This window comes from Capsicum annuum, chromosome 5, assembly GCF_002878395.1.
Source record: "Capsicum annuum cultivar UCD-10X-F1 chromosome 5, UCD10Xv1.1, whole genome shotgun sequence".
In the NCBI taxonomy this organism is placed as follows: domain Eukaryota; kingdom Viridiplantae; phylum Streptophyta; class Magnoliopsida; order Solanales; family Solanaceae; genus Capsicum; species Capsicum annuum.
In genome coordinates, this window is record NC_061115.1 from 19,203,739 (window position 1) to 19,225,202 (window position 21,464).

The 21,464-nt window shown below is 37.2% G+C and overlaps 1 protein-coding gene and 2 long non-coding RNA genes across 9 annotated transcripts in view; 2 read left to right on the plus strand and 1 right to left on the minus strand.

The window, feature by feature from the left end:
• The window catches only part of LOC107870403 (calcineurin B-like protein 7), a 32,417-nt gene that overhangs the window by 4,047 nt on the left and 6,906 nt on the right, over positions 1-21,464 (plus strand). The gene's annotated exons all lie outside the window — the stretch shown is intronic.
• On the minus strand, positions 629-15,944 carry LOC107870404. 3 transcript variants are annotated; one of them, XR_007055455.1, is made up of 6 exons: positions 14,090-15,944; positions 13,904-14,013; positions 13,731-13,795; positions 13,356-13,416; positions 1,544-1,620; positions 629-970 (listed from the first exon to the last, which is right to left on the minus strand). It is a non-coding gene; the product is annotated as an uncharacterized LOC107870404 (long non-coding RNA). The 3 variants fall into 3 exon arrangements; XR_007055454.1 differs by having other exon boundaries at positions 13,908-15,944; XR_001674138.2 differs by having other exon boundaries at positions 13,904-14,730.
• On the plus strand, positions 14,570-16,272 carry LOC107870405. The gene is made up of 3 exons (XR_001674139.2): positions 14,570-14,699; positions 15,407-15,525; positions 15,938-16,272. It is a non-coding gene; the product is annotated as an uncharacterized LOC107870405 (long non-coding RNA).

Below are 21,464 nucleotides of genomic sequence, written 5' to 3' on the forward strand. Positions count from 1 at the left end.
ATTTAAGAGTTGAAAATTAATTAAATATTTATAGTAAAACCTTTACTTATTAGAAGTTAATGACAACTAATACTTTTTTATTAGATTAAGAATTCTAAATCAACTAAAGTTGATTTTAAGAAGATTTGAAAAATCTAGAAATAAATATGAAAGTGTTAGATTAAAAACAATATAAGAAGTATCAAATTTTAAAATGTTTTAAGTAATCAAAGATTTTCTAAATATTTAACTTTAAAAATAAGAAAACGTTCTAAATATAGAAAAATAAAAAAATAATCGCACTACAAATATGGCTCAAATCGATGCATCTCTCTTAGCCGCTAGCAACAAGAAAAAGAGGTAATGGATGACTAATGCAAAAATGATGATCCATTAGCCACTTGAAACTTCTAGTGGTAAAATATTTATGTTCTTACAATAAAATATATGTTATGTTTTTGCATTATTATATTAAAGTATGAACAATTTTTGAGAAGTGATTACTTTTTGCACTTCATTAAAAATCTCCGCAATAGACAAAATTATCTAATTTTAAATAATCAAAGATTACACGTGTGATTAAACTAGTATATATGAATGATCTCAAACACAAATTATATAACAAAATTTCAAATATATGCATAGATCATTTGCAACAAATCATAAATAACAATGTATTCAAAATGTACTAATACATTGTTAGATTGATAGAATGCATTATAATTTGTCCCTTAGCTCTCTTTCTCATGCCCTTCTCCTTTTCCCTTACTAGGAATATAAGACCATAACTAGTAGCACCTATCAGAGGATTCCAGTGTTGGAGTTTTAGCTACGAAGGCTCATGCTTGACCTTCGAAGGAGTAAGCTGAATTTCTCTTGTTGTTCATACTTGTTTCCTTGTCATTCCAAAGAGGTAATAAAGTTGTCTTTGTGGAGAAATGTCAAGTCAATTGAACTGAATGCTTGATTGATGTTACCCACTCCATCCTATCTTGAATCGTGAAAGATTGTCAAATTAGAGAAAAGAATACACAACTCGTTCCACGTTACTTCATCTAAAAAAAGAATACACAATTTGTTCTTTCTTGTCACTAGATTAATCCTTACACAACTCTAGCAAAGTTGAGCTCGAACTGACGGCCTAGATAAAGTTAAAACTTTCGCAGCCAAAATCAACATCATAGGTCATTTTACAATTGTGATAATAACTCTGCATAATAAAACTAAATTTACTGTTACGATCCAAACTTGAGTCTAGTCGTGACGAGTATCTCAAGCCCGCCGAGGACCAGAGACTATCCCCATCACCTACCCGAAACATCACCCAAACAACAACCGAAATATTCAGACATGATAAGATAGATAATGTAATCATCAAAACATGCTCTAAGAGCCAATAAACTCCACTCCCATAATCTTGTCTACAAAAGCCTCTAAGAAAAAGCTGAACATCAATCTAAGTTGGAATATGCCCCCGACTATAAGCAAGAAGAACTCAAGAGATAGTATGTAAAATAAGAAAACGAACTATGAAATGACTGCCTTTCGGAGTATGAAAGCTTACCACTTCAAGTAACTCGACCCGATCGACCTACTAATCCACCTAACGTTGTACGGGGATAGAAAAAGTGTCTTCGATCCCTACATTATGAAAAAATGTAGGTCCTAGGATGGTTAGCAGGGTGAGCGCTAGCATGTAACTCAAGGATAAGGGGATAAAATAATGTCATCATTCCAAAATCAATGCACATGTTCACATACAGGCATACACACACACACATAAAATGCTGGGATAGGGAACAAGGTTTAGTATGAGGTTTAAAATAATTAACCTGGACTGTATAGCTCTGCCGTCATAATAAAACACCTACCGGCTATATGGGTTTAGCTCTCCCTGATGAAAGGACCTCAGTGCGTGTAGTCACACGAACCAGAGATATCCAAGGAAGGCTAGAGAATACCCCGACCCCACACCATTCCAGGATACATGTATATATAGTGTGAACTATGCACACGGTCATCAGGACCCCTACACTGGCAAATGTGGTTTCTAGTATTGGTCCTCGTGGGACCTCAACCTTCACGGCGAGCTAAACAACCCCATTTAATCCCAATTAAAACATTTACACATAACTCATTCGTTAACCACGGAGTCCCTTAAGGTATTAATATGTTTGGTATCGTCATTACCCATTTACGCTTGCAAGCTAATCCATGTAAGATGGGGGAATGCCTCGGCCCCCGTTTATCCTTAAGCTGGGGGAATGCCTCGACTCCTAATTTACACGTTAAAATCATTTGTATTTCGTTAACCTTTTATGAAATGCCTTAGTTAAATAAGAGGGCAAAATCATATTTCACAACCAATAGTGCAAGTAGGTTGAGCTTAATACCAAATCCAATTCAAGTTTCATGAAGTTGGGAGTGAGAAATCTCCTCTAATTCTCGTTTGTTCGCATTTCAGATCATGCCTCTTCGAAGATCTAATGCTCATGAAAATTCCTCTGTCCCACTTGAGGACAGTGTTGATGGAACCCATCCTACTTATGGAGTTCAGACTCGATTTTAGTCTCCTACTCTTGATGTCTCTCATGGTTCCCCTAAATTCCACTAGTCCTCCTCAGGCTACTCAGAGTGATGTGAATAATACTGAGTTCTATCGTTCGATCCATCTGCTTACTCAGTTGGTGGCCTCTCAGTCTCGCCAATTTGAGCGTGAGAGTGATGTTGTTTCTTCTTCTTCTGAGGCAACTAAAGTTGGCCAGTTTATAAGGCTCAAACCTCTGATTTTCATTGGTTCTAAAGTTGAGGAAAATCCTCAAAGCTTCATTAATGAGATGGAAAAGATTTTTCATGTGATGCATGTTTCTGACTCTGAAGGTGTAGAATTTTCCGCATACCAGCTAAAGGATGTGACATATTAGTGGTATGAGAAATGGGACCAGTCTAGGGGAGATGATACGTAGTTGGATTTATGGGAGGATTTTTCTGGTGCATTTTTTGATCGCTTCTTTCCTCAAAAGTTGAAGAAGGCGAAAAATAAGGAGTTTGTGAATTTGAAGCAGGGTAAGATGACTGTGAAAGAGTATGGCCTAAAATTTTACCAATTGTCCTGTTATGCTCTGGAGTTGGTGTCCTCTATGAGGGCTTGAATGAGGAAATTTTCTTCTGGGTTGTTTCATGATTTGGTGTTGGAGTGTAAGGTTGCCTTGCTGAACAATGACATGGATATTTCTATATTTGTAATGTACATACAACAAGTGGAAGAGGAAAAGAAGAGACAAGCCGAAATATTGGAGAGACAAAGTAAAAAATCCCAATTTTCTAAGTAGGATGGTGGCCAACAGAATAGTGGTAGTAAAGATGGTAGGCAGTGAGGCAAGAGAAAGATATAGGAAAATTCAGGTTCCTATTCGACGACTAGCGCCCCATACCCTAAGCCATCTAGTGATCATCACTTTCAGAATATCAGTGGGTTTAAGACACAAGGTGCCAATATCAGGCCAGTAGGGCTCAGTCGGCTCCATCTTATCCCCCTTGTCATTTTTGTGGACAGGTACATCATGGCTTTTGTGATGAGGGGAGGAATAAGTATTTCAGATATGATCAGTCTAGCTATATTCAGAGGAACTGTCCTTCAGGCGATGTTGCTTCTAGTTCCGACACTGGTCGAAATCGTCTGTACGCTCTTGCCACCCATCAGAATTCTGAGGCGTCTCCCAATGTTATTACTGGTATACTAAAACTTTTCTCTCGTCATGTATATTGTCTCCTTGATCCTGGATCTACCCTCTCTTATGTGACCCCTTATGTGGTTGTTCATTTTGGTTTTGGCCTCGAGTATATTCCGGATCCTTTTTCTGTGTCCACCCTGGTTGAAGACTCTATTATTTCTAGAAGAGTCTATAGGGATTGTGTGGTATCCATTTGTGGTAGGCAAACTTTGGTGGATCTGATTGAGTTGTATATGTTAGACTTCGATGTGATCATGGGGATTGATTGGTTGTACTTGTGCTATGCCTCTCTTGATTGTCCGACTCGAAGAGCCAGTTTCTAACTCCTAAATGAGCTAGTGATTGAGTGAAAAGGTAGTTCCCTAGTGCCTAAGGAAATGTTTATTTCTTATCTTAGAGCCCAAAAATTGATTTCCAAGGGGTTTCTATATCATTTAGTGCACGTTAAATATTCTAATTCGGAGGGTCCTTCTTTGTAATCTGCCCCTGTGGTCTGTGAGTATTTTGAAGTGTTTCTCGATGATCTTCCTGGTGTTCCTCCCGATAGGGAAATAAATTTTGGGATTAATCTTCTATTTGGTACTTGTCCTATCTCTATCCCTCCTTACAGAATGGCTCCGGCTGATTTGAAAGAACTTAAGAAGTAGTTGAAAGATTTTCTAGATAAGGGTTTTATCCGCCCTAGTGTTTTTCCTTGGGGTGATCCGGTTCTTTTCGTGCGTAATAAAGATGGCTCTCTTCGGATGTGTATAGATTATCGCCAATTGAATAGGGTGACCGTAAAGAATAAGTTTTCGCTTCCTAGGATTTATGATCTCTTTGATCAGCTTCATTATGCTAAGTACTTTTCTAAGATTTATCTTTGGCCGGGTTACCATCAGTTGAAGATTAGGGAGGTGGATATCCCTAAGACTGTTTTTTGCACTTGGTATGGCCATTATAAATTCCTAGTCATATCTTTTGGTTTGACTAATGCCCTGACGATATTCATGGATCTATGAACTGGGTTTTTTGTCAGTTTTTGGACTTATTCATAATTGTGTTTATTGATGATATTTTGGTGTATTCCAAGAGTAAGGCAGATCATGTCGATCACCTCCGCCTTGTGCTACAAACCTTGAAAGATCAGCGGTTGTATGCGAAGTTCTTAAAGTGTGAGTTCTGGTTGAATGTTGTGACCTATCTGGGTCACGTTGTTTCTAGTGAAGGGATTATAGTGGATCCACAGAAAGTTGCAGTGGTTAAGAAGTGTCCTAGACCCACGAGTCCAATCGATATTCAGATCTTCTTAGGTTTAGCCGGTTATTATAGAAGGTTTGTGGAAAGTTTCTCTTCTATTATTGTCCCATTGACTAAGTTGACTCAGAAGAAGGTAAAGTTTATATAGTCTGATTCTTGTGAGGGTAGTTTTGATAAGTTAAAGGATAATTAGCTTCGGCTCTGGTTTTGACTCTACCTGAGGGTATCATGGCTTTGTTGTTTATTGTGATGCATCCCATGTGGGACGGTTGTGTTTTGATGCAACATAGAAAGGTGGTTGCATATGCTTTTAGGTAGTTGAAGGTACATGAGAAGAACTATCCGACTCATGATTTGAAATTGTAGGCTGTGGTCTTCGCCTTGAAAATTTGGCATCATTATTTGTATAGGGTTTATATGGACATCTTTTCAGACTATAAGAGTTCGCAGTATATGTTCACTCAGAAGAAGTTGAATCTTAGGCAGAGGAGATGGCTTGAGTTACTCAAAGACTATGATTTGATTCTTCATTATCATCTAGGTAAAGCTAACGTGGTTGCTGATGCACTTAGTAGGTTATCTATGGGAAGCTTATCTCATGTGGATAAGGATAAGCAAGGGTTGGTGAAAGATATTCACCATTTGGCTAATCTTGGAGTTCGTCTCTTGGACTCCGAAGATGGATGTGTGGTTGTGCAAGAAGTAGTGAAATCATCTCTTGGTTCTGAGGTGAAAGAGAAACAAGTCTTGGAGCCTATCCTAATGCAGATCAAGGATGATATGGGTCACCAGAAGGTGATGGCTTTTGAGATTGGTGGTGATGGTATCTTGAGGTACCAAGGTAGATTATGTGTTCCTGATGTTGATGGGCTACGAGAGAATCTTGGTTAAAGCTCATGAGTCGAGGTATACTTTTCATCCCAGTTCGACGAAGATGTACCATCACTTGAAGGAGATCTATTAGTAGAGTACCATAAAGAGGGATGTGGCCAATTTTATGGCTAAGTGCATGGTGTGTCAACAAGTGAAGGTTGAACACTTGAGGCTTGGTGGTTTGTCTCAAGAGATTGAGTTGCCCGTATGGAAATGGGAAGTGATTAATATGGATTTTGTTACTGGTCTTCCTATGAAAATGGGAAGTGATTAATATGGATTTCATTACTGGTCTTTCACGGTCTCGCCATTAGTTTAATGCCATTTGGTTCATCGTGAATAGGATGACTAAGTCCGCTCACTTCTTGCCTGTAAAGACTAATTATTCGACAGAGGATTACGCTAATCTCTTTATTGAGGAAAGAGTGAAGAATCTACTTAGGAAGCCAAAGAGGATGTGAAGTCCAAATACCTATTCTTAATTTCGCTTCCAGGTAATTGTGCTTAAGGTATGTCTTAATCTTAGCATCTTTATTTTCTGTCTTTGTTAAAGGTGAGTGCGGTTGTATTTTGTGTTAAATCGTGCTAAGGGATGTCTTGTCCAATCATTCGAGGATGAATGATCCTAAGAGAGGTGGGGAGGGGAATGCAACACCCCGATTTTGTCCTTGAAAATTACTGAGATTTTATCCTCACTGCCCAGACTGTGACTCTCCCTAAGAGTCATAGGGTGTCATTATGGGTCATAGGGCCCAAGTCATAGGGTGACCAGTGGAGGCTGCCCTTGGTTTCTTCCATGACTACGATTGGCCCCTAGCGAGTCATAAAGGCTTTTTATGAGTTGTGTTATCTAAGTCGTCGGGTGTCCAGTGTTTGCCTAAGTGGTTTTTGTGTTGACTACGAGTCGTAGGGTTCCATTATGAACCGTAGAGCTCAATTCATAGGGTCAACAATGTATGAGCCCAAGGACACTGTCCATCCTACGACTGGATAAATATGAGTCGTAAGGTCACTTGTAACGCTGGGCGACAATTTTTAGCTTTTAATTTGAGGGCACTTTGGACATTTTTCTTATTACCCAATTAAAATCCATGTCCATAAAATATGTTGAGGACCTTATTTTCAACCTTAAACAAAATCAAAACACTCTCTTCTCTCTAAACTCTCCAAGGTCAAGATACTTAGGGTTTCCAAGAAGTTGGTCATCTAAGGGCTCAAGGGTTGATTTCTCTCCATAAATCTTAGAATTTCACGCCTGTAAGTCGTTACCAATTCTTATTTTATGAAAAACATATGTTTTACATAGTTTGATTGTATGGTTTTGAATGTGGGTTTTAATGTGGTTGAGGGTTTTGGAATGATTGATTTTTGAATTGCTTTCCCATGGTTTTGATGAGTTACTTATGCTTTGAAATTGCTGTTTTGAACTAATGGGGTGGATGGTGTTGGAATTGGAACGGGGGTCGTGTTATTCCCCCAAATTGATGTTTTGAACTTGGAATTAGTTTTGAATAATGGTATCCCCTCAACCCACTTGTGTAAATGGCTTTGAATTGTGAAATTGTCACTTAGTTTGACTTACTCACCTATGATATTGCATTGCATAAAAAGTTAAACAATGAACATGGTTTTTAAAGGCCTTGTTGGCTATGTTTTGATTTAATGAACAAATGGGGTCGAGTCATTCCCCCAATTTGAATTGGTAAACTAAAAAGGGGTTGAGGCATTCCCGCAAGTTAATGTGATTGTTATGGGATAGAGATAAGCTTGCAAGTATAAGGGTATATGACGATACCCATGATGTGACTTAACGGTTGGTTCATTGGTTAAAAAATGGGTTATGTGAATTCACTTTAAATTGGACTTATGTAGCGAAGCCGTGAAGGTGTGGGTCTCGGATGACTTGTACTGGAAGCTCATGTTTGCTGACGTGAGGTTTGGTCTTAATGATATGTGTGCATGATTCACACTATTGATATATTTGTATCTTGAATTGACGTAGGGTCGGGGCATTATTGGTCTTCCTTGATACCTTCGGTTCATGCGTCTAACACGCACTGGGGCCCTTTCAGCTGGGGAGCTGAACCCATATAGCCCGTGGGTGCCTGTTTATGACAGTTGATCTACATAGTCCAGGATAATGTTTTACATCATGCTAAACCTTGTTCCCTAACCCGACATATTATTATCTATGTATATGATGATGTTCACGTGGTTTTGAACTAAATTTTACTTGACATTATTTTATCCCCCATTCCTGCGTTACATGCTAGTGCTCAACCCACTAACCATCTTCAAATATTGTATCCCCATGCGATGTAAGCACCAGAGATACTTCTATTTTTCCTGCACAGTGTTAGGTGGATCAGCTCAGTTCGTCGGTCGATTGTGGTAAGCTTCCATTCTCCAGAAGACTTGGTCACTTTATTAGTTCCTTTCATAGGCAAGAATTGAAGAGTCACATTATCATTAACATTATCATAGTCATTGTCACTGTCAAGGACAGGGGCATATCCCGACTTAGATTGGTTATCAATTTTGTTTAGAGGCTTTGTGGAAATTACTGTGGATAGGGTATTGATGTTATCACTCTCAGTTGTCCTTGAGTTTAGTTTATTATCTTTTTATCTTGTTATATTTTTGGATATTAGCCACTGCTAGGTGTGCTAAGTTTGGTGTGGTTAGGCAAAGGGGGTAGTCTTTAGTCCTTAGTGGACTTAAGATACCCATCACGTCCAGACCCTGGTTCGGATCGTGACAGTATTTCAAGCCCGCCAAGGGCCAGAGACTTCGAAACATAACCCAAACAATAGCTGGAAATATCCAGACATGATAAGATAGATAATGTAATCATCAAAACATGATCTAAGAGCCAATAACCTCCACTCCCACAATCTTGTCCACAAAAGCCTCTAAGGAAAAACAAAACATCAATCTAAGTTAGGACATGCCTTCGACTATAGCCAAAAAGAACTCAAGAGATAGACTGTGTTATAAGAAATGAATTATGAAATGACGACCTTTGGAGTATGGAACCTCACCACTTCAATTAACTCGACCGACCTGCTAATCTATCTAACACTGCACGGGGTAGAAAAAGTGACTTTGATCCCTACATTATGAAACAATGTAGATCCTATGACAGTTAGCGGGGTGAGCGCTAGGATGTAACTCAAGGATAAGGGGATAAAATAATGTCATCATTCCAAAACCAATCCAAAATAGATTGTATAGCTGGACTGTATAGCTCTGTCGTCATAATAAAACACCCACGGGCTATATGGATTCAGCTCCTCCTGCTAAAAGGGCCCCAGTGCGTGTAGCCGCATGAACCAGAGATATCCAAGAAAGGCCAGTGAATGCCCCAACCCCACGCCATCCCAGGATATATGTATATATATAATGTGAACTATGCACATAGTTATCAAGATCCCACGTCGGTAAACGTGGTTTCCAGTATTGGTCCTCGTGGACCTCCACCTTTACGGTGAGCTACATAACCCCTTTAAGCCTACTTAAAACATTTACACATAACCCATTCATTAATCACAGAGTCCCTTAAGGTATTAACATGTTTAGTATTGTCATACCCATTTATGCTTGCAAGCTAATCCATATAAGATGAGCTAATGCCTCGACCCTTGTTCATCCTTAAATTGGGGGAATGCCTCGACCCCCAATTGACTCCCAATTTACACATTAAAATTATTTGTATTCTGTTAACTTTTTACGCAATGCCTTCGTTAAATAAGTGGACAAAATCATATTTCAAAGCCAATAATGCGAGTGGGTTAAGCTTAATACCAAATCCAATTCAGGTTTCATGAAGTTCGGGAAATATCATGAACACCCGCTCCCCCAAACGTTTATTAAATCAGTTTGGGGAAATGACACGACCCCCATCCCAAATTTCATACCCATGCACTCAATAAGTTCACAAATCATCAATTCCAAGCATGAATAATTCATAAAAACATGGGAAAAGCATTTACACAATTTTCATCCAAAACCCTCAACCCATCATTGAAAACCCAAAATCAAAATCATATGAATACAAAATCAATTCACGACATAATAAAAGAATAAGTTTAGGGAGATACATGACTTAATCACCAAGAAATTTGGAGAACAAATCACCCTTGAGCCCCTAGATGGCCAACTCTTGAACCCCTACCTTTGTCTTTGATTAGGGAATTTGAAAGCGAAGAAAATAGTGTTTTGATTTGTATAATTGAAGATAATAGGAAATATTAGCATGTTTAAGTCATGGGGGAGGAGTTTGGGGTGAGAAAAAGACTAAAATACCCCTAAGGAAACTAAAAAAAATTGTAGAAATTCTTCAGTTGACGACTTAGGTTGACTGCCCATCAGTTTGGTGACGTCTTGTCACCTAGACCTCACTAGCAAGATGGATTATGCTATGTTATGCTTAAGTCTGATGACTTGAGCTGACGTCTCGTCACCTTAGTCGTTACCTAGTTGACGGCTCGTCAGCTTAGTCGTCACTTTCTGGCAGACAGACACTTCCAAGTAAAATGAGTATAACTTTTTACTTTGTTATTAAATTAAGGTGAAATCAATTACGTTGAAAATAAGACTCAAAGATATTTTATTTGGTATGTAGTAGGTCACCTAACTCGTTAAATTCAAGAAGTACTGGTCGTTGAAGTTGACCCCAATAGGTACGCTCACTAAAACTTAATCGGTAGAAATATTCTCAACTCGTCTTTGATTTAGGAGATTTTTATGATCTCAACTCATCTCCAAAGATTTTTCCACACTAGAGAATTACCTGTCTCGATAGTCTATGCCACACGTATCTGGTCTTCTGGAATGACGAATGAACCACCTTATGAAAGTTTTAGGAAATTTTTATGTTAAGCGTGTGACTTTACTTATTAACATAGATTCTGTAGGAAATAGAAAAGGCCTTCTGTTGCCTCACCATACTAACGACCAAGGTAATGATGTAACTTATTATATCTCTTGCTTTTGTTTGATTTTACTTTCTCATCGTTTGTTGTTATATAATTTCCATCACAAGTAGTAGGATCTTTACCGTAGTAAGTTGTTGGTTTGTTAATAATTACTAATCAAATTAGTGCCCCCATGGCTTTCATCTAGTGTAAGAAGTTGATTGGGTGACGCCCAGGTCAGGCGTATGTCATGGACTCAAACCTTGTAGGAGAAAAACCTTACTATTTCAGTGGTGATGGTAGATGAGCATGCTTATTTTCTGCTAAGTAGTCCTCTGGTCTGTACGAAATTCTTCATTTTTGAAAAATAGCAAATAGTAAAAAAATCAGAACTTTATACATGATAATCCATGCTTTTTGTTTCTTTTACCTTTCATTTGATCCTCTAATGTTGTAATACCACTATATTGCTTCTTTTATTGTTGTTTGATTAAAAATCACACTTAAGACTACAAGATTTCTTGGATTGTTTTTCTTGTTTAATTTGACTTTGTCATTTGGATGAGTTCACTCTTTCCATACTTTTATTAAGGTTGTGAACTTTTTTATTTTTTGCATCTGTAATTGCTAAGTCGAAACTTTGCTATAAAGCTAATCCAAGTTAATCAAAGGTTTCATTTGGCAGCTTTACTTAAAAGCTTTACCAAATGCTTAATGTGCACCTAATAGTTGATTGTGCCAAGGAATGTTTTACACGTCACTTACATTTATCTCGCGAGTTAGGGACAGATAGATGCTGGTCTTACAATGAGAACTAGTTTGTTAGTTAGGAACCAAAACAATTCTTGTTAGAGAGCTTGACTGCTGCTTAATATCCTTTACCCTTCTAATTTGGCATAAATTAATCTGCCACATATTTGTCAAAATCTAAGCAGCAGATTAGGTAACCATTATGATGTTTTGGTTATCAATGATTGTCTATGGGCTGGTCTTTCTCTATTAATAGAAGTTGCTAGTGTTCTCTCAAAGGTTGTAAAGTCAGATCTGGTTCTTCTAACATCTTGTGGCAAAAATGAATTATTTTAAAATCTGAGAACTTGTATTAATTGTGAAAATATGTTTGCATGTTGTATTCTCTCAAAGATTGTTAATTATGTCATCTTAAGTTGTATTTTCCTCAACTAAGGGAATTTCTTGATTTACTTCTAGTGGAAATATTTATTCCGCTTTTTACCTTTCCACTTCTGCTACCACTCCAACCTTCAATCCAATTGACTCTGTTGTCATTGGAATAGGAAAGGTTCTATCATTGTATTCTCATTGTGAGCTTGGAATTTTTTCATCAATCTTAATATCGATTCTCTGTGAGAGGGATAGTTTCAAGTATCTCGGGGCCGTGATTCAAGGTAACGGTGAGATTGACGAGGATGTCTCGCACCGTATTGGGGCGGGATGGATGAAGTGGAAGCTCGCTTTCGGGGTGTTGTGTGATAAGAAGGTGCCGCCCAAGCTTAAAGGCAAATTCTACAGGGTGGCAGTCTGTCCGGCCATGTTATATGGAGCGGAGTGTTGGCCAGTTAAGAACTCCTACATTAAAAAAATGAAGGTGGCGGAAATACGGATGTTGCGTTGGATGTGTGGGCTGACTATGGGGCATAGAGTTCGGAATGAGACTATCAGGGAGGAGGTTGGTGTGACTCCAGTGGAGAATAAGATGCGAGAAGTCCGATTGAGATGGTTCGGACACGTGATGAGGAGGGGCATGGATGCCTCGGTTCGTAGGTGTGAGAGGCTAGCTTTGGATGGTTTTAGGCGGGGTAGGGGTAGGCCGAAGAAGTACTGGGGAGGGGTGATTAGGCGGGACATGGAGCAGTTACAGCTCACCGAGGACATGACCCTAGATAGGAAGATCTGGAGGACGCGAATTAGGGCAGAAGGCTAGGGTCAATTTGGGTCGCTAGTGTAGGGAATTACTTGGTGGGGGTATTATTCTTGTTATGATACCTTGTTTCATGCTTTATTACGAATCTGTTTACTTTTCTCTGTTTTCTATTACTTGTGGGTGTCGTATTTATGTTATGCCATTTTATTCCATGCTTTACTATGAATTTGTGTAGTATTCCGTGTCTCGAGCCGGGAGTCTATCGGAAATAGCCTTTCTACTTCTTTAGAGGTAGAGGTATGGACTGCGTACATCTTACCCTCCCCAGACCTCACTATGTGGGAATACACTGGGTTTGTTGTTGTTGTAGAGAATTGACCATCATCCTTATGTTGATATAAAATCATTAGGTTTGGGTCTATATATGAAGCAACAACGGGTTCGAATTCTTGCCCGAAAATGTGGGGTGTTACATTTACAGACAAACATGTGATGTAAAAAGAAGTAAGAAACAGAATTGTAAGAAAGGGACACAACATCCAAACTTTTTCAAGTCTCCTTAGATGGAATTACAAAGCTTTTTTCTACCAACAAGAAGAAAACTCAACGCATCTTGAGTAGAAAAGGGACATGAAGAGAAGATGAAATTAACAAGGTCTTAGCTGGTAACATTATGCCAATTTTCTAACTAGCACTAGAAAGTAGCTTGTCACTATTACAATTAAGACGTACCTAGATCATTTATTTGTCAAAACATCATAACAATGCACATCAGCAGTAGCCCCTTCTAAGCCTGCAATTAGATAAGAAACCTTAGATAAATCATATTAAATCAAATATCATAGTTTCAATTCTACACGCACACTTGAGGGTGTGCCCTAACACGGATGAAGCTACTATAATGAAGACTCCTCCATAGTTCAAATTCTAGCATAAACAAACATAAAAGCTAGGTAGGCAATGCTACCCCCTACTTGTAATGGTGCAAAGGTGCAGGTACCAGTAGAATAATGAAGGTGCTCACAAGATGGCCTGACATCATCATTATAGAACAACAACATATTAATCTCATGAAGTGGGGTCTGAGAGGTTAGAGTATACTCAGACCTTATCCCTAACTCAGGGGTAGAGAGGGTGTTCCAGATAGACCCTCAGCTCAAGAAGCAGCAGCCCTAAATAGTATAGAAAAAGAAATAACAAAAATGATAAAAAGTCATGACTAAAACTATAGACAAAAGACAAATTATATTGGGCTACCACTAAAAGGAATTAGGACTTACCTACCCCCCTAGTTGGAGAAACAACAATAGCTGCCAACAAGAAGATTCCCAGCTATGTTTTGCCTAAAACATTAAACCTCTAAAACATAACTTATAAACTTATAAGTTTCCTGGTAAAAATAAAAAAGAAAGATAAGAAAAACCATCACAAAAGTAAGCTAAACACTTCTTAGTGTACTATTATACCTCATATTTTAAGCTTAAGTCATAGTAGTAAGTGGAGGTGTCATGGCTGCATAATTGATCTTGTTATGCTTCAAATTTGTTGGAAATCCACTTGGAATGATTCGTATATGTTTCGGGAGGGTATAAGGGTGTAAATCATAGCCTGGGGATGAAAATTTAACTGTTGCATCATCGTTGTAGTACAAGGGAAGAAAGAAGGGCAGTAGCTCGCTCTAAGGGTAGTATTGTCCTTTCTTTTTAACCTTAATCCCAAACGATTAAATATCCCCTTTCTATATCACTTTCATATGTTTTTTTAATCATCTATCACAATTTAAACTCTTTTCCTTCATCAGTTTCACACGTTAAAAATCTTCCTTTTTCCATCAACTTAACACGTTAAAAACGTCTACGCTCCATTAGTTTCACACATCTCCTTCTCCATCACCTTCACACTTCTCTTTCTCCATGAGTTTCACATGTCTCATTCCCCATAAATTTTATTCAATATTCTGTTACTGAATATCCCTTTACCTCTTCTCAAACGCTGTTACAACAATCCCAAGAGAATTGGTTCAATAAAATAAGTCCACATCTCCTCTCCCGATATCAAGTTTTTCAATGTCTAGAGGTATTTAGAACTGTCTCTTCATATATTCCGCAAGTTATATTGTTCCTCTCAATTCAGATTACTCTTAACATGTTTGAGTTCTTTAAATAAGTTTTCTGAAAAATCACTCTCGATCATGAATAATACTCTTCCAACTTTTGCGAAACTCATTAAATCCTATGAATTATTGCGAGATTTGTGAATTCTGCATACATCATGAAACTATTGGAATCCATGAATCTTATGGATATTGATTTATGATTTGGAATCTGTTACTATGAATTTTATGACCTTGGCTAAATTGGTTCCCAAAAAAAAGTTGCAAATTTGATTAAAGAGTGAGATTTTACTTGTTCCTTAATGTGAACTTTTGCCATAACCACTAAAACCAAGTACATCTGAAGAGCATAAGAACATTCTAGCCAGAAAAAGGCTAAAGAGCTTGTCTCAACAAAACAAAAAGAATAATCACTGGTTACGGAGAATTCTTTATACGAAACTATTATATCTATGGGTTCATTTGGATAACTTTCAATGATCTATCTTTTCTACAAATTTTTTATTTTGCTCAAATAATGTCTCTATGTGTACATTTACCTTCCTAAAAAGTTCCAATTCCTTTCCTAGTAGTCCAAACATGACATATAATTTCTCCCATAAATGCTGCCACAAGCTCTCTTTTGAGATATTTCCAGTTTCTTTTTTTAATTGTTTCCAACAATTGTTAGATTACACTCTCTTGGATGCGAACACCTATCCATGGCAGTAGCTTTAATTTAACTGCTTTGTGCACTCACGGCTCGCAAAGATGAGAAGGATGAGTCTCACTAACCTGCCGAATGCATAGGTAACAATTAATATCATCAACATGGACATTTGTGAACCAGCATATGTAAGTCACGATAACATAACGAACCTTGAAATTACCTCTCATTTCTCTCCAATAATGATGTTAAGTCTTGATTATAAGCCTACTACAGTTAACACTCTATATGCGCCCTAAAGTGGCACTTCAGGATTTTAAGCCTAAAATGGCTAAACTATGAACATAGGCATAAAAGGAATAAATTATAAACGTGAGTCTAATGAGGATAACACTTTAAATGTAAATAATTAAGACAATGTCATGAGCCTAAAGGAGCTAGTTAGCTGACCGTGAAGGCATAGGTTTAACGACAAATGCCCAAAACTATGTTTGCCGACATAGGATAGAGATTATTCCACAAGTTGGATAACTTTTTTTTTTTCATGTGTCTCAGCAAGAGGGTAACCATGGATACTTGCTAGCAAACTATGTCATGTCATGTCCTATGCCCGGCAAGGTATAGGATGGCATAGCTGATCGGGCCGAGATCAGACTTCATGCGCTCACATGATGGTTTATGACGGTTCACTATTTTATCCCACAAATAATCAAACGAATTAAATTTACCTAACCTGGTTAATTACGAATTTTGTTTATATTTTTGCTCCTTTCTAGTTGACTTCACTTAAATTTAAATTTGATTTTCATTTATAATCTCTTGTTGTATTATCCTCCTGAAATGGTTTTATGTACCAATACATTCACATGTATTGACATTCTTTGGCGCTACAGTGTTTCATGATGTAGGTTCTGACTCTTAAGTTCATGGTCAGACACCCCATTATGATCTCTATTTTCTGTCGTTGGTGAGCCTCTTTCCTACCAAGAGGCTAGACGGGATATGATGACTTCTTTATATTTTTTCTTTAGTATTGAAACTTATTAGAAGCTTCACAGGCTGGTGTAGTTGTCAAACAAACTTTTTAATTTCCAATCTTTATTTACCATAGCAATTAGGATTATTGGACATTATGCGGTGCTAATAAACGTTGGTGAAGTTTTATCCCTTGAGTAAATCTTAAATAAATTTTATATTATTTCCGCTTTATTCATTTGTATTAAGTATGCTTGGGTGATATGTCAGGACGTTTGCTCGTACTAGAAATAGTATTGGATGCGTGCCACGTCTAGAGCCCCGGTTCAGATCGTGACAAGCTTGGTATCAAAGCCCAAAGTTCAACTGTCCTAGGTGGTCTGTGAAGCTGTGTTCCTTTTATGTGTGTGGCGCACGCCACTTATAATTGAGAGGTTATAACACAATTAGGAGATGTCCCCAATTTTTATACTCTAGATCGTGCAATAGAGCTGTGTCATCAGAAACTTATCTAGATTTATGTGTTGCTCAAAATTCTCCAGACAAGCCTCAAATTTGAGGTGATTTAAGCATTAAAGTTCAGATTCATATCAATAAAGTACTCATGGAGAAAGCCATCCAAAATTTAAGAGATTGCATGAGACTTATGATGATTCCATTAGTGCATTTGAGTCCACTGAATCGAAAGAATGCGCACTTATTCGTATTGATTGTGTGTTCAATCCAACTAGGATGCATTCTTAGACCCCTTCCCTAAACTTTATTTTCAGATGGCATCTTTAAGAGGGAAATTATGTCTCTAGATTCTTGGGTAGTGTTTTCACGCGAGAGCTATTGTGATTTAGGATGTTGAGAGCCATAAGTAGAATAACAATCCCAAGGTCAAAAATATGAAGTCATAAGTGTACAAGACAAAAAAATTGGAAATGGTAAATTGATCGAAGTATGTATCTGGAATCATGTAACCATTAACTGAGCGATGAGGTGAAATGTTCTTAGGTGTTGGCCAAGGTGTAATAAGTTTGGTGTGGATTTGATGGTTTCAAGTAGAGCAAGGATTTTTGAATACGATGACTTATAAGTATACTTGAACTAGGAAAGAAGTTAGGATGACATGTCATGGTGTTAGTAAAGATTAAATATAGATTGTGGACGTGAGGATAGAGTGGCCAGGAATTAATAGATTCAGGCAACCCCTTGTGTTATAAAGAGAGTAACCCCACTTGTTTTGGTAGAGCTATGAATGTAGTTTAGGTAGTTCATTGGAAAAGTAGTAGCAGTGTGTGTAAGGATTATATGCGGATAGATTGCAATTACATAGGATGTGAGATTAGACTAAAAATTTACTATCTTGTCATGAGCCCTCAATGAACTAGTGTTTCTTGATTTTGTTTGGCAGCAATAATGCTGAGTAGTATAAGTGGATGAGTATTGTCATCTGTGTTTAGTACTAGACTGTAAGCTTGAACTTAACATGATTGTCGTGATAAGAAGGAGGACAGTATGAGAGTAACAATATTAGTTAGGATTTGATCTAGTGGGCTTGACATACAAGAAATTAATTTGTTAACTTGTGACAAGTATGAAAGTATATGTATCATATATGCGGGCTCTAGATGAATAAGTGAATGGAGGCTAAAACAGTTGATAAATAGGAAATCTTAAGAATTATAAGGAAAGATGTGTGCTCCAGAAAAGATATATATAGTAGATGATATCCTAAGCTCCTAAGTGTGGTGTGTTCCTGGTTTATTATTCATGATATTGCGGGAAGTGTGAAGATTCTGGTACGATATATATGTGAACCCAAGATGAAGTAGTAAATTGTGGCTAAGTCATTAGATAGAGAATAGCGTTAGTTTTTTTTTTGAAGAACAAGGTGTATCTTAGGAAGTATTTTGTTACATGAGATTCTATATTTATAAGTTCTATGTGTGCCTAGGTAGTACCATTGAGTTGCTGAGGGTGAAGAAAGCTAATTGTGTATTATATGGTGTTCTCGAGAGTTGATTTGAGGGGATTATAGATAGACGACATTAAGTCTCTTAGTATATTGTAGTTTTAATCCCATTGATTTAGGTGAACATGAATTTTGAAGTATGATGTTAGAAGACTAATAAGAAAGAGTCAAATTGTTAAGTGTTAGAGGAAGTGGTTATGTACTCTAATAGGAACATGAGTTACAGAGTGTTGACCATCGAGGCAAGAGAAAGTTAAGAAAAGTATCTCAGAAAGAAGTCTTAGCAACAGTTTTGTATCTGTAATATAGTGTAAGAGGGAGAGTTTAAGAATTATTGTGTATAATGATGCCCAGACCATATAGACTTTTGTGCTTATAGTTCAGTTTAGAAGATAGGTCGGCAAACCTAGGATAGTGACCTTTGAATTAGGGAGAGATAATGAGGTGCTGAACTAAGGGATATCTTGAGTTTCGGATAGGTATAAGTCCTAGAAAAAAAACTAGGATGAAACATCGATCCATTCCTATTTTAATTATTCCTTGTAATTCAGTCAAGATAACACTCTGCTCTTGTCTTGCATACTGCATTATAACCATGACCAAGGTTCCTGTACTTCATACTAATTCACGTCCATGCTTAGTTCCTAGAATGAGAAAGTAATAGCTTTAATCAATGATCTCAATCTTACTCCATGAATCTATGAATTTTTGTATGATGTTACATAACTCCTGATTTATGAACTCGTGTTTCTCAGTATGCCTAATATCTTTCAAACCAATGTTATGTCATTTTGTACTCCCACAATGGCTCTCCATTCATGCTCTACATTTTAATATATGAATTATTAGTGCCTATTGTACCTTACTTGACAAGCCTTATTTTGAGTACTAAAATCACAGTGAGTATATGAAATGATTGAACAATATCCGTATTCTATCCCTTAAGTGGTCTTTCTTATGACCTGGTAGTGGTGATGAAAGTAGTTGTGCAATGGTTTAGATTGGAGACAGTAGATGTTACTTATATTGAAGGATATATGGTGTGATTCCGTGTAGTGGTTCTTGAAGCTACTCATTTTAGAAGTGCTTGGGAAGATTTTCAAATAGTTTTGGTTGCAAAGAAGTCATGAAGTGATTATAGTGATAGGCTTGAATGTCGTGTTGAAATATAATGTGGACAATTGTATTAGTGACTAGTGACTTCTTGATTAGAGCTCGAGGTTGGTTGAATTTCGTAATGATAAGAAGTGGTATTCTTGGAGATAACTCTAGATTCAAAAGAAACTTGGTTGAGTTTTCGAACAGTCCTAATGACATATTAATGATCAAGGTGAAGGTTCTTAAAGGGGAAAAAAGGATCTTGTGATTCGGACTAGCATGATCATTCTAGGTTTAGCATTTTGTACCTTCAGGTTAGGCTTGAACATGGAAGCAACTTGGAATTAAACTCAAAATTTAGTAACTATATGTATCCTCATAAGAATTATAAATTGCAAATGATGAACTGTAGCACTCGGAGGACGGAGTGTAATTTCAAAGTCTTTCTAATTTTAAAGGCTACCAATTATCCATCTCATTTAAGGTTAAAATACTCCTACTTTTATGACCAGCGCACTCATGTTTCATGTATTGTACCTTCAGACCGAATGAGGCTTGTGTCCAAGCCTATGCATATGTCATTCATTCTCTATGAACCCAGGCCAGATGACTAAGATACTCAGGCTATGTTGAAGCTATATATATATATATAAGAAATCATTTGTGACTTGTGCAAATACATTTCTTTTAGGGCTTGTAAAGCTCCTAATATTAATGAAGCTCATGTTGTTAAGAATTAGTTCAAGAAAGACCACACATTATTATTCCCATACAAGGTACCTCACTTATTCACTCCTCAAGAGGGGAGCGATGAAGGTAACAATCCCAATTCATACTTATAACTTTCTTCCCTAAATTCAAGCTGTGTTTTGCATAGATTATGTTCCATAAGAAACCTGCCTTAGATCGTGCTCATGTCTAGTGCCTTGTATGGAAGGAATCAACTTTATATCCTCTCATGGTTGGCCGTTTTGGAGCTTGAAACTTTTGGGCTACCTACAAACCTTAATAGTCCATTAGTGAATTTTTTTTCTAATTTTTGAGTATAGAATTTTCCATGAGTCTATAACCTTCATTCGAGGACGAATGATCTCAAGGGGAAGATATTGTTACATCTCACGTTTTAAGCTTAAGTCAGAGTTGTAAGTGAAGGTGTCATGGCTGCATAATTGACCTTGTTGTGCTTCAAATTTTGTTCGAAATCCTCTTGGAATGACTTGTATATGTTTCGGAGGTCATAGGGGTGTAATTATAGCTGGGGATGAGGATTTAACTGTTGCATCATCGCAGTAGTACAAGAGAAGGAAGAAAGGTCAGCAAGCAGCGAGCTACGATCAAGGAAGCTCCTCCAAAGAAAGTTTTGTCCTTTCCTTTTTACCTTAATCCCAAATGATTAAATATCCCCTTTCTCTATCAGTTTCATACATTTTTTAATCATCCATCACGCTTTAAAATCTTTTCCTTCATCAGTTTCACATATTAAAAATCTTTCCTTTTCCATCAGTTTAACATATTAAAAACCTCAATGCTCCATCTGTTTCACACATCTCCTTCTCCATCACTTTCACACTTCTCTTTCGCCATGAGTTTCACATGTCTCATTCTCCATAAATTTTATTCAATATTCCATCATAGAATATGCCTTTACCTCTTCTCAAACCCTGCTACAATAATCTCAAGAGAATTGGTTCAACAAAACAAGTTCATATCTCCTCTTCCGATCACAAGTTTTTCAATGTCTAGAGGTATGTAAAACTGTCCCTTCATATATTCTATAAGTTATATTGTTCCTCTTAATTCAAATTACTCTTAACATGTTTTGAGTTCTTTAAACTAGTTTTCTAAAAAATCACTCTCGATCATGAATAATACTCATTAATTTTTGCGAAACTCATTAAATCCTATGAATTATTGCGAGATTTGTGAATTTTGCATACATTATGAAACTATTGGAATTCATGAACCTTGCGGTTATTGATTTATGGTTTGGAATCTGTTACTATGAATTTCATGACCTTGGCTAATAGTGGTTCCCAAAAAAATTACGAA